The sequence below is a fragment of the Cherax quadricarinatus genome, chromosome 94, assembly GCF_038502225.1.
Source record: "Cherax quadricarinatus isolate ZL_2023a chromosome 94, ASM3850222v1, whole genome shotgun sequence".
Taxonomy (NCBI): domain Eukaryota; kingdom Metazoa; phylum Arthropoda; class Malacostraca; order Decapoda; family Parastacidae; genus Cherax; species Cherax quadricarinatus.
The window spans coordinates 10417149-10433458 of record NC_091385.1 but is presented as its reverse complement, the minus strand read 5'-3'; the positions used below and the strand labels follow the sequence as shown (position 1 = coordinate 10433458).

Sequence of the window (16310 nt, the reverse complement as noted above, 5' to 3'; positions counted from 1 at the left end):
ATTATACAGCGCCTGGGGGGGGGGATGTGGAAGGCATTCAGGCTTAATTCGGGGAACTGGAGCACAGATCCAATTCCCTAAATCAAGAGCCCCTCACCAATATCAAGGAACCTTCCTTGAGGGGGGATGGTGCCAGAGCCAGAGCTTACTACCACCTGCAGCTCACGAGACTGCCGCTCCCATGAGCCCCCCAGGGGTGGGGCAGATGGCAGACCAGAGGCCTAGCTTCTCCCTACAAGCCCCGTGAGGGCAGGGAATGGGGCTAGGTCTGGGGACAGTTGGTTCCGAAGCTGAGGAGGTACTTGTACCTCCTCCTATGGGAGACATAGGTCTCAAGACACTCCCAAGACAAGGAGCCAAGGGCGGGTCACCATCTGGAAAAGACCCGGGCCGGGAGAATTACCGGCAAATCAAGAACAACAATCTGACAGGAAATCACATGGCTGGGTCTGAATCACATGGCGACGCTTCACTGTTCATGTCTACAGAAGTATCTGCATAATGTGGTTGATTTATCACCTCTACTATCTTGATTTGTTATGTTCTTCTTATTTTCTGCAGATGTGCTTGGGAATGCGGGTGGGTCCTCAGAAGACACATCATCTGGTACTGGTTCTTCATGAGTAAATATAATTATCAAAACTTATTGCTTGGGTAGCATTGAAAATTGAGTTGGGCAAATATTCTGTTAATGGGATGGATTGTGAAGGACCTGCCTAGTATGGGCCAACAGGCCTGCTGCAATGTTCCTCCTTGTGTTCTTATGTTCTTTTATTAAATCTCTTGTGCACAAGTTTCTCGAAGAGTTTTGATAGCAATGGTAAGTTTGATATTGGCCTGTAGTTATTTACATCTGTGGGGTCACCACCTTTGTGTATTGATGTAACTCTGTCTGTCTTGAGTAGTGTCGGGAAAATACTAGTTTCTAGTGATTTGTTAAAGAGTAATGAAATAGCAGGTGAGAGAACATGAGCCGCTCATGTGTACAATAATGAAGGAACTTGAGCCAGATTTCCTGATTTATTTTTAAGTGACTTAATAATCGTGGTGACTTTTGTGGGCTCGGTTGGTGCAAGATACAAGGAGGTTGGGAAATTTCCGTCTAAGTAATCGCTTGCTCGGGCATTAGTACCTGGGATCTGCTGGCGAGATTTGATCCAATGGTTGAGAAAAAGTTTCGTTGTGTTTAGTTAGGACAATAGAGCGAGTGGGGAGTGTTAATATCAGAGGATCTAACCTTCAAAGATCACATCAGTGTCACTATCACATTTGCGAGGAAAATGATAGGATGTATAATAAGAATTTTCAAAACAAGGGATATCAAACCAATGATAATCCTTTTTAAATCGCTTGTTCTCTCTAGGCTGGAATACTGCTATGTACTAACAACTCAAGGCAGGTGAAATTGAAGATCTAGAGAATGTACAGAGAACCTTCACTGCGAAAGATGAGTCAAGCTCCTTAATTACTGGGAAGGTTTGAAGTATCTTAACCTGTACTCCCTGTGTCAGAAGGGACCTTAACTGGAGTACAGGTGGTAAATGATAATCACTGAGGCAGTAAACTGGTATATTGTGAACAGGTAGGAGGAAGCCCAGCCTGCAGTCCACCTGAAGGTACGTGTCTCACTACCCCTCACTGCGGGGCGTTTAGCAGGGTTTAAACTCTGCTGACCTGACAATATTTGATGGTTTGCCAACCTCCACCTATACTGTACTGTATTGTATTGTCTGCCAACCTCCACCTATACTGTATTGTATTGTCTGCCAACCTCCACCTATACTGTATTGTATTGTCTGCCAACCTCCACCTATACTGTACTGTATTGTATTGTCTGCCAACCTCCACCTATACTGTATTGTATTGTCTGCCAACCTCCACCTATACTGTATTGTATTGTCTGCCAACCTCCACCTATACTGTATTGTATTGTCTGCCAACCTCCACCTATACTGTATTGTATTGTCTGCCAACCTCCACCTATACTGTATTGTATTGTCTGCCAACCTCCACCTATACTGTATTGTATTGTCTGCCAACCTCCACCTATACTGTATTGTATTGTCTGCCAACCTCCACCTATACTGTATTGTATTGTCTGCCAACCTCCACCTATACTGTATTGTATTGTCTGCCAACCTCCACCTATACTGTATTGTATTGTCTGCCAACCTCCACCTATACTGAATTGTATTGTCTGCCAAGTTCCATCTTGAGTCCTAGATCCACATGACAAGCATTCTTATTACTATGTAAAACTCTACTGACAAATCCAACCTTGTTTCAACGTGACTTTTGTATTTTCAATGTGACTGAGGTTCCAGCTCCTGGAATTCTGGAAGGCGTTGATTTACGGCTCCTGAGATTTTTCAGAATGTTAAACTACAGGTGCTAACCTTCATAAGGTAAAGCTCCTGGTTCTCTCAAGGGCGTTCAACTGTAGCTGTTGAACCTGTTAGCAGAGTTTTAAGTCCAAGAGATGCTGAGCCAATGATCCACCGGGAGGCCTGGTCATGGTCCGGGCCGCGAGGACGTTGATCCCTGGAGTCTACCTGGACGTTGATGACCTGGAGTCTACCTGGAGGGTACCCCAGGTAGACTCCAGGTAGATACTCTTCAAGTCACTGGTTCTCTCCATGTTAGAATACTACTGTATACTAGCGGCCCTCTTCAAGGCAGGGAGCGTTGAAGAACTGGAAAACGTCCTTATGAATTCAGTCGAAGTATTTGAACCACTAAGAACACTTGATGCCCCTTGGAACATGGCCGATAAAGGTACATCATAATTTACACCTGAAAAATCCTGGAGTGACTAGTGCCAAACCAGCACACCGAAATTACTCCAAGTAACAGAAAAACATAGTGAAAAATATCTCCAGTGAAAAACAGAAGAGTGACGAGCATGTACGGTATGGAATTTTACCGACAAACTACTGACTTTCTTCAAAATTAAACTTTATAAGTTCCTCTCTTCATTTTCTTATCCAGGCTGTGGTACATACGTTGGAGTCACCAACAGCCTCGTCGATCATACCATTAATTGGGAGACCTGGTCTGGGACCGGGTGGTGGGGGCAGTGACCCCTGAAATCGACGAAAGGTAAACAAAAAATAAACTCGTCCTGGAGTTCAACTGTATTTACTCTACAACTTGAAAGATTTGAGGTACAGGCAATGAGCCTGGCCCATGGCCGGGCTCCGTGAGTAGAATGACTCTGGAAAGTCACGAAAGGTGGTAAATTAGACACATGTGCAACAACGTGTCGGTTGTTTGAACCATTCATCTACAAAGGTGGTAAAGTTGTGATAAGAGCTATACTTGTACTTTACACCGACCTTGACACTTGTTCAAATTAAATATAGTAATTATTCCTTTATCTTTGTCGTTGCTGTGATTTGTAACTTATAGTTCTTGCTTATTTATGCTAAATGAACTTGTAATTTGATTTAATTATATTTATCCTAAGTTTTCGTGATTACTATGGTGTGTTATGTAGTGTGGTGGGTTCCCTCATATATAATATATATATATATATATATATATATATATATATATATATATATATATATATATATATATATATATATATATATATATATATATATATGTCGTGCCGAATAGGCAGAACTTGCGATCTTGGCTTAAATAGCAACGTTCATCTTGCCATATAGGACAAGTGAAAATTTGTGTATGCAATAATTTCGCCAAAATCATTCTGAACCTAACGAAAAAAAATATATTTCACTGTGTTTGTTTAGTATTAAATTATTGTAAACAAATCTTAAATATATACAGTTGGGTTAGGCTAAAATAAATTGCTCTTGTTATAATAAGGTTAGGTAAGTTGTCTAAGATTCTTTTGGTGCAAAATTAAATTTTTTTACATTAACATTAATGAAAAAAATATATCTTTAAACGTATAAGAGAAAATTTTAGAAAGGACTTAATTTTAAATGAGTTCCTGCTAATTGACCAGTTTTACATATTCGGCACGACATATGTATATATATATATATATATATATATATATATATATATATATATATATATATATATATATATATATATATATATATATATTATTGTAACCACGAACGAGTGGTATTGAATCACTAACAATACTGCGACTAGCTCGTGATTCAAGGTAAAACACCTAACTCTCCTGGGCGCTTCATTCTTGTAGGATTGCGTAGTCCTGTGGGTTAGAGCGTCATGTGACTTTCGTTCACCACGAGGCAGGGCCAAAACGACATGGGTTCGAATCTTCGGCTAGTCGCAGTGTTGCTATTGATTCAATACCACTCGTTCGTGGTTACAATAATATATATAATGTCGTTATCTGTCATCCTTTGTATACCTGGAGGGTGTTCCAGGGGTCAACGCCCCCTTGGCCCGGTCCTTGACCAGGCCTGCATGGTAGGTAGGAATCTCTCTCCTGCAGTTGTGGGTCCGCAGTATTGTTCTGAGATATACGACACCTCTGTTGAGGAATTAAGGCTTCGTCTTCGTCCTGTTGATCCACTTTAATGTGGAAAAATACAACCAGTGGATAATATATATATATATTTTTTTTTTTGTCATTTCTAAACATCTATAATCTTGTAAATTCTTGTTAGTACCTTGTATTTCGTAATTGTGTTCTGCCCTAGTCGTCTTCAAGAGGCATCTGGTTTAGTGCCCTTAGTCTCAGCTTATAGTGGACACCCCTCAGCCTCGGGATCTTGTAAACCTTTACAGCTTCTTGACATGCTTGATCAGGTGTAGATTCCATGCTTGATGCTGTATATTATATACGAGGCAGAAGTGGGTTTAGTACTGCATACTTTGATGCTGTGTGTGCACGTTCCAGTCCTGCTGTTTGTAAATAATTTCGCCCGGTTGTGAATTGTTAAACATACACACATACAGACACATATCCATACGTACACACACACACGTACACACATACCCATACGTACATTCACACGTACACACATATGTACACACATACGCACATATTAATGAAGCTAAAACGGGTCTAATTATATTTTTCACATAGTCACCATGAACAGTTATACACTTGTTCCAGTGTTCATAAAGCTTTTCTGTACCACTCAATGCTTTTGTCTTGCTGGTGTCAGCAGTTTTGTATGTGACTTGAGCTCATGGTCGTCCTCGTAGCCCGCGCCACGGAGGTGTTCCTTCAGTCTGGCTACCAGGTGGAAGTTGTCCTCGTAGCCCGCGCCACGCAGGTGTTCCTTCAGTCTGGCTACCAGGTGGAAGTTGTCCTCGTAGCCCGCGCCACGGAGGTGTTCCTTCAGTCTGGCTACCAGGTGGAAGTTGTCCTCGTAGCCCGCGCCACGGAGGCGTTCCTTCAGTCTGGCTACCAGGTGGAAGTTGTCCTCGTAGCCCGCGCCACGGAGGTGTTCCTTCAGTCTGGGTACCAGGTGGAAGTTGTCCTCGTAGCCCGTGCCACGGAGTTGTTCCTTCAGTCTGGCTACCAGGTGGAAGTTGTCCTCGTAGCCCGCGCCACGGAGGTGTTCCTTCAGTCTGGCTACCAGGTGGAAGTTGTCCTCGTAGCCCGCGCCACGGAGGTGTTCCTTCAGTCTGGCTACCAGGTGGAAGTCGTCCTCGTAGCCCGCGCCACGGAGGCGTTCCTTCAGTCTGGCTACCAGGTGGAAGTCGTCCTCGTAGCCCGTGCCACGGAGGTGTTCCTTCAGTCTGGCTACCAGGTGGAAGTTGTCCTCGTAGCCCGCGCCACGGAGGTGTTCCTTCAGTCTGGCTACCAGGTGGAAGTTGTCCTCGTAGCCCGTGCCACGGAGGTGTTCCTTCAGTCTGGGTACCAGGTGGAAGTTGTCCTCGTAGCCCGCGCCACGGAGGTGTTCCTTCAGTCTGGCTACCAGGTGGAAGTTGTCCTCGTAGCCCGCGCCACGGAGGTGTTCCTTCAGTCTGGCTACCAGGTGGAAGTTGTCCTCGTAGCCCGTGCCACGGAGGTGTTCCTTCAGTCTGGGTACCAGGTGGAAGTTGTCCTCGTAGCCCGCGCCACGCAGGTGTTCCTTCAGTCTGGCTACCAGGTGGAAGTTGTCCTCGTAGCCCGCGCCACGGAGGTGTTCCTTCAGTCTGGCTACCAGGTGGAAGTTGTCCTCGTAGCCCGCGCCACGCAGGTGTTCCTTCAGTCTGGCTACCAGGTGGAAGTTGTCCTCGTAGCCCGCGCCACGGAGGTGTTCCTTCAGTCTGGCTACCAGGTGGAAGTTGTCCTCGTAGCCCGCGCCACGGAGGCGTTCCTTCAGTCTGGCTACCAGGTGGAAGTCGTCCTCGTAGCCCGTGCCACGGAGGTGTTCCTTCAGTCTGGCTACCAGGTGGAAGTTGTCCTCGTAGCCCGCGCCACGGAGGTGTTCCTTCAGTCTGGCTACCAGGTGGAAGTTGTCCTCGTAGCCCGTGCCACGGAGGTGTTCCTTCAGTCTGGGTACCAGGTGGAAGTTGTCCTCGTAGCCCGCGCCACGGAGGTGTTCCTTCAGTCTGGCTACCAGGTGGAAGTTGTCCTCGTAGCCCGCGCCACGGAGGTGTTCCTTCAGTCTGGCTACCAGGTGGAAGTTGTCCTCGTAGCCCGTGCCACGGAGGTGTTCCTTCAGTCTGGCTACCAGGTGGAAGTTGTCCTCGTAGCCCGCGCCACGGAGGTGTTCCTTCAGTCTGGGTACCAGGTGGAAGTTGTCCTCGTAGCCCGTGCCACGGAGGTGTTCCTTCAGTCTGGGTACCAGGTGGAAGTTGTCCTCGTAGCCCGCGCCACGGAGGTGTTCCTTCAGTCTGGCTACCAGGTGGAAGTTGTCCTCGTAGCCCGCGCCACGGAGGTGTTCCTTCAGTCTGGCTACCAGGTGGAAGTTGTCCTCGTAGCCCGTGCCACGGAGGTGATCCTTCAGTCTGGGTACCAGGTGGAAGTTACATAGGTCAGGTCTGGGGAAGAATGTGTGTTGAATCCACAGTCTGGCAGAGGCACACCAAACCATACCCCCGGCCGGGATTGAACCCGCGGTCATAGAGTCTCAAAACTCCAGCCCGTCGCGTTAGCCACTAGACCAGCTAGCCACAATAAGATTCATCCAACTAGGTATATTTCTACACCATAGGAAAGTTAGCACAGGCACCTCTGTGACCACAAATGCAAGTTTTTACAGACGAATCTCCAGCTAGCGTGGCCGTGACGAACTCTAGCTCAAGTCCCTTCACTGCCGTCAACATGACTTAAGAAATCGTAATGACACGATTGCAATCGTGTCATTACGATTTCTTAAGTCTGGCAGAGGCACCTTTGCAACCAGTTAAGGTTTGTCAGGAATCAGGACGTGTGTTTCCTGACGCGGGTCTTAGTTATATGACGACTCGCAACTGGAGCTTTTGGTCGTCTGCCAGAGGCCTTCCGTTGGCTTACAAGTCCACCCATTTAAAAGTTATGGTTACGATTATAACCACTAGGTTATTTTTAACCCGTGAGGCATGAACAAGAGCATGATGGTGAGGCTGCAGGATGGTGAGGCTGCAGGATGGTGAAGCTGCTGCAGGATGGGAGAGACTGATCCTCATGTTGCCTTGTTGTCTGTCATAAACTGACTCTCACAAACACCTAAGTATACTAGTGTAATATTCACCGGCAATGTGGACCTTGTGAGACATATTACTTCGTGTACATGGTAGAAATTCAACATGTGATGTGCCAACACTGGGTTGAATATCTTTGGTATGGTAGAGCTGCTGTGTTGACATTGTTCCTACTGTTAGTTTGATCACAGTGATGAATCCAAGTATCATTCCCGGCTACGAACGTCTGCTTTAATTTTCCCCAAATCCAGATTGGTCAGTTCGAGATTCTCCTCCAGACACCATACATAATTTCCTCTTCATTTAAGACCATTGAAAAAAAAAGTGGATGCCTGTGAAATAGATATTTTAGTTATATCAACTCTTAAAGTACATTGATTATGTTAGCAAAATAGTTGTGTAAACGTGAAAGAATATAAGAAAGGAGCACCACTGCAGCAGGCCTACTGGCCCATGCGAGGCAGGTCCAATTCACTCACCGGCTTAAACCAATGCCTTAACCTAGTCAGGTCAGGTCCCATTTGCTAAGGAAGGAGAAGTCAGAAAGTCGTAAAACACATTACACTTCTTCCAGTAGTACAGTGTTTCAAAATGATGAACCCGATCGTAAAATATACTGCTTTGAAATTAGGTAAATCATTTTGAAACACCTGTATATTTAAGGTGTCAGCCTCTTGTTGTAACTAGTGAAGGTGTCAGCCTCTGTTGTAACTAGAGAAGGTGTCAGCCTCTTGTTGTAACTAGTGAAGGTGTCAGCCTCTGTTGTAACTAGTGAAGGTGTCAACCTCTGTTGTAACTAGTGAAGGTGTCAGCCTCTGTTGTAACTAGTGAAGGTGTCAGCCTCTGTTGTAACTAGTGAAGGTGTCAGCCTCTGTTGTAACTAGTGAAGGTGTCAGCCTCTGTTGTAACTAGTGAAGGTGTCAGCCTCTGTTGTAACTAGTAAAGGTGTCAGCCTCTGTTGTAACTAGTGAAGGTGTCAGCCTCTGTTGTAACTAGTGAAGGTGTCAGCCTCTTGTGACTAGTGAAGGTGTCAGCCTCTGTTGTAACTAGTGAAGGTGTCAGCCTCTGTTGTAACTAGTGAAGGTGTCAGCCTCTGTTGTAACTAGTGAAGGTGTCAGCCTCTGTTGTAACTAGTGAAGGTGTCAGCCTCTGTTGTAACTAGTGAAGGTGTCAGCCTCTGTTGTAACTAGTGAAGGTGTCAGCCTCTGTTGTAACTAGTGAAGGTGTCAGCCTCTGTTGTAGCTGTAGATTCTTGAAGGTGTGAGTCTGGTGTAACTTAACACTGGTGAAGGTATGAGTCTTGTGTCAGTAAATATACATTTCCAGTTGGCCACTCAGCTGGTTGCTCATCATTTGGTCACTCAGCTGGTCACTCAGTTGGTAACTCATTAGTTGGTCACTCATCAGTTGGTCACTCAGCTGGTTGCTCATCATTTGGTCACTCAGCTGGTCACTCAGTTGGTAACTCATTAGTTGGTCACTCATCAGTCGGTCACTCAGCTGGTAGCTCATCATTTGGTCACTCAGCTGGTCACTCATCAGTCGGTCACTCAGCTGGTCACTCAGCTGGTCACTCAGCTGGTAACCCATCAGTTGGTCACTCGGCAGGATGTTTCTGGGGGTCAGTGCCCCCGCTGCCCAGTCCCAGACCAGACCTGTAGGATCAAGGTTTGATCAAGCAAGCTGTTACTGCTGGTAGAGAAAAATTATATTTTACCTATTATGAAATGGGAAGTAATTTACTCAGTGAGGTGATTTTCCTGTATTTCATATATTTATTCGTTATTTTTATCGCCAGGGACAACGAAATATTTTTTTTACTCGTGAAATCGTAATAACACGATTGCAAACAGACCACGAAATGGGTGGGGTTTGAACCCATGGCGAGTGAGTCCTGAGACTCCAGGACAGTGCGTTAACCACTAGGCCAACTGGCTGCAATAACATTTTTTGGTCGGCATCGTTTTAAGTTATGACAGGTGGAGCATCACTGTATATAACCTTGAGTGTTGTGTTTTGTAATGTCCTAAATCTTTATTGGTCATAGGTGTGAGTACTATTGTGTTTCCTCTTGGATTCTTCTTGACTGTCACCTTAAGCCTCTTTAATTTTGAAGATTGAGATACTTATGCAACATATGGGAATTATTATTTAGGAAACGTTTCGCCAACCAGTGACTTCATCAGTCCAATACAAAGTAGAAAGTTGTAAGGAGATGAGTATGAGGTAATCAGTCCCTCAGCCTGGAGTCGATGTGTTCAGTCCATCAATGTTGTAGAATGTACAGCATGGGGTCGTAGACGTGGCTTATATACTGTAGTGAGGTGAGGTGAAGCAGGAGGAGGCGGGGTCATAGTGGTATCGGTTTTTCAAACCATTCATCACAACTGTCAGACACTGCAGCATCATGGGATCTTGTTACAAAGAATTCTTCAACACTTGTTCAACCTTTGGACGAAGATCTACTTCGACTAGTGAATGGTACCACTATGACCCCGCCTCCGCCTGCTTCACCTCACCTCACTACAGTATATAAGCCACGTCTACGGCCCTATGCTGTACATTCTACAAGATTGATGGACTGAACACATCGACTCCAGGTTGAGGGACTGATTACCTCAATCTCCTCCTCTCCTTACAACTTTCTACTTTGTGTTGGACTGATGAAGCCACTGTGTGGTGGAACGTTTCCTAAATAAAGATTCCCATATGGTGCATAAGTGTCTCATTCTTCAACTTGTCCGCTTTCAAAACCATTCATCACTCTTTAATTTTGTTGGTCTCTCTCTCTCTCTCTCTCTCTCTCTCTCTCTCTCTCTCTCTCTCTCTCTCTCTCTCTCTCTCTCTCTCTCTCTCTCTCTCTCTCTCTCTCTCTCTCTCTCTTTACACATGGTTTGACAAGGTTAGGTTAAGGATCCCTAGCTTTATTGACAAGCTATTTACAGGTTAAGGATTCCTAACTTTATTGACATGCTAAGAGTCTCAGTCTCTCTCTCTCTCTCTCTCTCTCTCTTTACACAAGGTTTTACAAGTTAGGTTAAAGGTTGGTAACTTTATTTACAGTCTTAGGGCTTACCTTTACCTTCGATGAGATTCGAGAGTTTTATTACTCCCGGAGCCCGGTCATGGGCCGGGCATATCTGGTGCTAGCCTGGTCAACCAGGCTGTTGCTGCTGGTGGTCCACTACCCCACATATCCATCACAGCCTGGTTGATCTGTTACCTACATCAGCTCATTTTAAAGCCTCTCTCTCACCTCTGTTTAATTTCATCAGACATTGTTGCACACACACTCCTGGGCCACCTGGAGTGTGTCCATAAATGACAGTCTTTTCGGGGTCCCAGACTAAGCCATCATGGTTGCTGATTTGAGTTAATCAGGCTATTAGTGCTAGCAGTCTACTCTCCCTATACGTGTCTCCATATTTATATCTTTGAAAGCCATTGATAAATATGACTCAGTTACCTCTGGCATGTGTGTAAGGAGGGATGGGGGTGGGGGGTTTAGGGAGGGGGGTTTAGGGAGGGAGAGAGGTTTAGGGAGGGAGGGGGTTGGAAGGGAGGGGTTTATCGCTGGCCGGGTGATCTCCCCATCCCCCGTCAGACCTTCAGTATGTGCCTTTAGTGTGGCTCATCCACACGTGTTAACCCGCTCTCAGTTCCCACTCCCAGAGCCACTCTCACTTCTCCACACTCACTCTCACTCAGCGCACTCATCCTCTCACTCACTCTCCCTCAACCCCAGTGCTTCCTCCCACCACGCTGTCACCGCCAAGTGCCTTGTACTTAATACAAACTTGACAAGTGCCAGAGGTACTAAAAGTGCCGGTATAGCCTGTTCACACAAGTGTCAGTGATCCTTCTTGTGCCTTATATCCTGGCAAGATAATCTCCAAGTGCCTAAACGTTTTGTATCCCGCAACGTTTTGTATATTCAGAGGCACCAGTGCCAGAATTTTGTGTGGCGAATTGTTTCAGGCTCACCGGAATTGTGTGTGGAGATTGTGGCCGAGTTGTGTGTTTTTCAAGTTAGCTGGTGTGTTGTTGTTGTGGTGGTGGTTACTGCTATTGTTGTAGCGGGGGAGGAGAGGTCGACAGTAATATGGAAGATCACGGTAGATTGTGTACATGTTGGCTCTGTCGTAGCAAGGGCCTCTCAGTCAACACTTCCACCACTAAGGTAAGTGACACTTGTCTCACTATTTCTAACACACACACGCACACACACAAACACTTCTTACACAGGGTTAAGTGTTTATAGCTTTATTTACAAGCTAAGAGCTGGTACCTATATCAGCTCACTTTGAAGCCTTTTTATTATGAGTTACAGTGAAGATGACGAAGTTGGAACCATCTGTGGGCCAGTGATTTCATTTCTTTAATTGATTTTATTTTGTTGATGTCATTATGCTGTAGGAAAATGTTCCAGAATCACCTCACCCAAGGAATGAATGGTCTAAGATGAAGTGATGTTTGTGAGAAGGGTACAGCCAGAGTGTAGAAGCTATTTGCTGCCCGTCTTGTTGTATAGAAGCTTACTTCTCGACTCTCTCTCTCTCTCTGTCTCTCTCTCTCTCTCTGTCTCTCTCTCTCTCTCTGTCTCTCTCTCTCTCTCTGTCTCTCTCTCTCTGTCTCTCTATCTCTCTCTCTCTCTCTCTCTCTCTCTCTCTCTCTCTCTCTCTCTCAAGGCCAGTCTATTCTACCTATAACACACACACACAAATTGAGACACACGTAAATGTGCCAATACTCATATAGATAGTGCCCACTCATGTTGATACAGTGCCCACAGCTGTTGATACAGTGCCCATACGTTGATACAGTCCCCACTCATGTAGATACAGTGCCCACACACCTGTTGATACAGTGCCCATACGTTGATACAGTCCCCACTCATGTAGATACAGTGCCCACACACCTGTTGATACAGTGCCCACAGCTGTTGATACAGTGCCCATACGTTGATACGGTGCCCACTCATGTAGATACAGTGCCACACTCATTGACACAGTGCCCACACTCATGTTGATACAGTGCTCACACTCATGTTGATACAGTGCCCACACTCATGTTGATACAGTGCCCACACTCATGTTGATACAGTGCCCACACTCATGTTGATACAGTGCCCACAATCATGTTGATACAGTGCGCACACTCATGTTGATACAGTGCCCACACTCATGTTGACACAGTGCCCACACTCATGTAGATACAGTGTTCCACACTCATGCTGATACAGTGCTCCACACTCATGTTGATACAGTGCGCACACTCATGTTGATACAGTGCCCACATTCATGTTGATACAGTGCCCACACTCATGTTGATACAGTGCCCACATTCATATTGATACAGTGCTCCACACTCATGTTGATACTGTGCCCACACTCATGTAGATACAGTGCTCCACACTCATGTTGATACAGTGCTCCACACTCATGTTGATACAGTGCTCCACACTCATGTTGATACAGTGCTCCACACTCATGTTGATACAGTGCTCCACACTCATGTTGATACAGTGCCCACACTCATGTTGATACAGTGCTCCACACTCATGTTGATACAGTGCCCACACTCATGTTGATACAGTGCCCACACTCATGTTGAAACAGTGCCCACACTCATGTTGATAGTGCCCACACTCATGTTGAAACAGTGCCCACATTCATGTTGATACAGTGCTCCACACTCATATTGACACAGTGCCCACACTCATGATGATACAGTGCCCACACTCATGTACATACAGTGCCCACACTCATGTACATACAGTGCCCACACATGTAGATACAGTGCCCACTCATGTAGATACAGTGCTCCACACTCATGTTGACACAGTGCTCCACACTCTTGTTGACACAGTGTTCCACACTCATGTTGATACAGTGCCCACACTCATGTTGATACAGTGCTCCACACTCATGTTGATACAGTGCTCCACACTCATGTTGATACAGTGCCCACACTCATGTTGATACAGTGCTCCACACTCATGTTGATACAGTGCCCACACTCATGTTGATACAGTGCTCCACACTCATGTTGATACAGTGCTCCACACTCATGTTGATACAGTGCTCCACACTCATGTTGATACAGTGCCCACACTCATGTTGATACAGTGCTCCACACTCATGTTGATACAGTGCCCACACTCATGTTGATACAGTGCCCACACTCATGTTGATACAGTGCCCACACTCATGTTAATACAGTGCTCCACACTCATGTTGATAAAGTGTTCCACACTCTTGTTGACACAGTGTTCCACACTCATGTTGATACAGTGCCCACACTCATGTTGATACAGTGCTCCACACTCATGTTGATACAGTGCTCCACACTCATGTTGATACAGTGCCCACACTCATGTTGATACAGTGCTCCACACTCATGTTGATACAGTGCTCCACACTCATGTTGATACAGTGCTCCACACTCATGTTGATACAGTGCTCCACACTCATGTTGATACAGTGCTCCACACTCATGTTGATACAGTGCTCCACACTCATGTTGATACAGTGCCCACACTCATGTTGATACAGTGCCCACACTCATGTTGATACAGTGCCCACACTCATGTTGATACAGTGCTCCACACTCATGTTGATACAGTGCCCACACTCATGTTGATACAGTGCTCCACACTCATGTTGATACAGTGCCCACACTCATGTTGATACAGTGCCCACACTCATGTTGATACAGTGCCCACACTCATGTTGATACAGTGCTCCACACTCATGTTGATACAGTGCCCACACTCATGTTGATACAGTGCCCACACTCATGTTGATACAGTGCTCCACACTCATGTTGATACAGTGCCCACACTCATGTTGATACAGTGCTCCACACTCATGCTGACACAGTGCCCACACTCATGTTGATACAGTGCTCACACTCATGTTGATACAGTGCCCACACTCTTGTTGACACAGTGCCCACTCATGTTGACACAGTGCTCCACACTCATGTTGATACAGTGCCCACACTCATGTTGATACAGTGCTCCACACTCATGTTGATACAGTGCTCCACACTCATGTTGATACAGTGCTCCACACTCATGTTGATACAGTGCTCCACACTCATGTTGATACAGTGCTCCACACTCATGTTGATACAGTGCTCCACACTCATGATACAGTGCCCACACTCATGTTGATACAGTGCTCCACACTCATGTTGATACAGTGCTCCACACTCATGTTGATACAGTGCCCACACTCATGTTGATACAGTGCCCACACTCATGTTGATACAGTGCTCCACACTCATGTTGATACAGTGCCCACACTCATGTTGATACAGTGCCCACACTCATGTTGATACAGTGCCCACACTCATGTTGATACAGTGCCCACACTCATGTTGATACAGTGCTCCACACTCATGTTGATACAGTGCCCACACTCATGTTGATACAGTGCTCCACACTCATGTTGATACAGTGCCCACACTCATGTTGATACAGTGCTCCACACTCATGTTGATACAGTGCTCCACACTCATGTTGATACAGTGCTCCACACTCATGTTGATACAGTGCCCACACTCATGTTGATACAGTGCCCACACTCATGTTGATACAGTGCCCACACTCATGTTGATACAGTGCTCCACACTCATGTTGATACAGTGCTCCACACTCATGTTGATACAGTGCCCACACTCATGTTGATACAGTGCCCACACTCATGTTGATACAGTGCTCCACACTCATGTTGATACAGTGCTCCACACTCATGTTGATACAGTGCCCACACTCCAGTGCTCCACACTCATGTTGATACAGTGCTCCACACTCATGTTGATACAGTGCCCACACTCATGTTGATACAGTGCCCACACTCATGTTGATACAGTGCTCCACACTCATGTTGATACAGTGCTCCACACTCATGTTGATACAGTGCTCCACACTCATGTTGATACAGTGCCCACACTCATGTTGATACAGTGCTCCACACTCATGTTGATACAGTGCCCACACTCATGTTGAGTGCCCACACAGTGATACAGTGCTCCACACTCATGTTGATACAGTGCCCACACTCATGTTGATACAGTGCCCACACTCATGTTAATACAGTGCTCCACACTCATGTTAATACAGTGCTCCACACACATGTTGATACAGTGCTCCACACTCATGTTGATACAGTGCTCCACACTCATGTTGATACAGTGCTCCACACTCATGTTGATACAGTGCTCCACACTCATGTTGATACAGTGCTCCACACTCATGTTGATACAGTGCTCCACACTCATGTTGATACAGTGCCCACACTCATGTTGATACAGTGCTCCACACTCATGTTGATACAGTGCTCCACACTCATGTTGATACAGTGCTCCACACTCATGTTGATACAGTGCTCCACACTCATGTTGATACAGTGCTCCACACTCATGTTGATACAGTGCTCCACACTCATGTTGATACAGTGCCCACACTCATGTTGATACAGTGCTCCACACTCATGTTGATACAGTGCCCACACTCATGTTGATACAGTGCTCCACACTCATGTGCCCACAGTGCTCCACACTCATGTTGATACAGTGCCCACACTCATGTTGATACAGTCCCCACACTCATGTTGATACAGTGCTCCACACTCATGTTGATACAGTGCCCACACTCATGTTGATACAGTGCCCACACTCATGTTGATACAGTGCTCCACACTCATGTTGATACAGTGCCCACACTCATGTTG

At 45.9% G+C, this 16310-nt stretch overlaps 1 protein-coding gene across 2 annotated transcripts in view; it reads left to right on the top strand.

The window, feature by feature from the left end:
* The window catches only part of ecd (ecdysoneless cell cycle regulator), a 790101-nt gene that overhangs the window by 188762 nt on the left and 585029 nt on the right, over nucleotides 1–16310 (top strand). The window contains exon 1 of one of the 2 annotated variants that reach the window (XM_070104761.1): nucleotides 11432–11752. The exons of the other annotated variant lie outside the window; for it this stretch is intronic. The gene's annotated coding sequence lies outside the window, so the exon portion shown is untranslated. Of the gene's footprint in view, nucleotides 1–11431; nucleotides 11753–16310 lie in introns of those variants that run through there. 2 annotated transcript variants of the gene reach the window in all.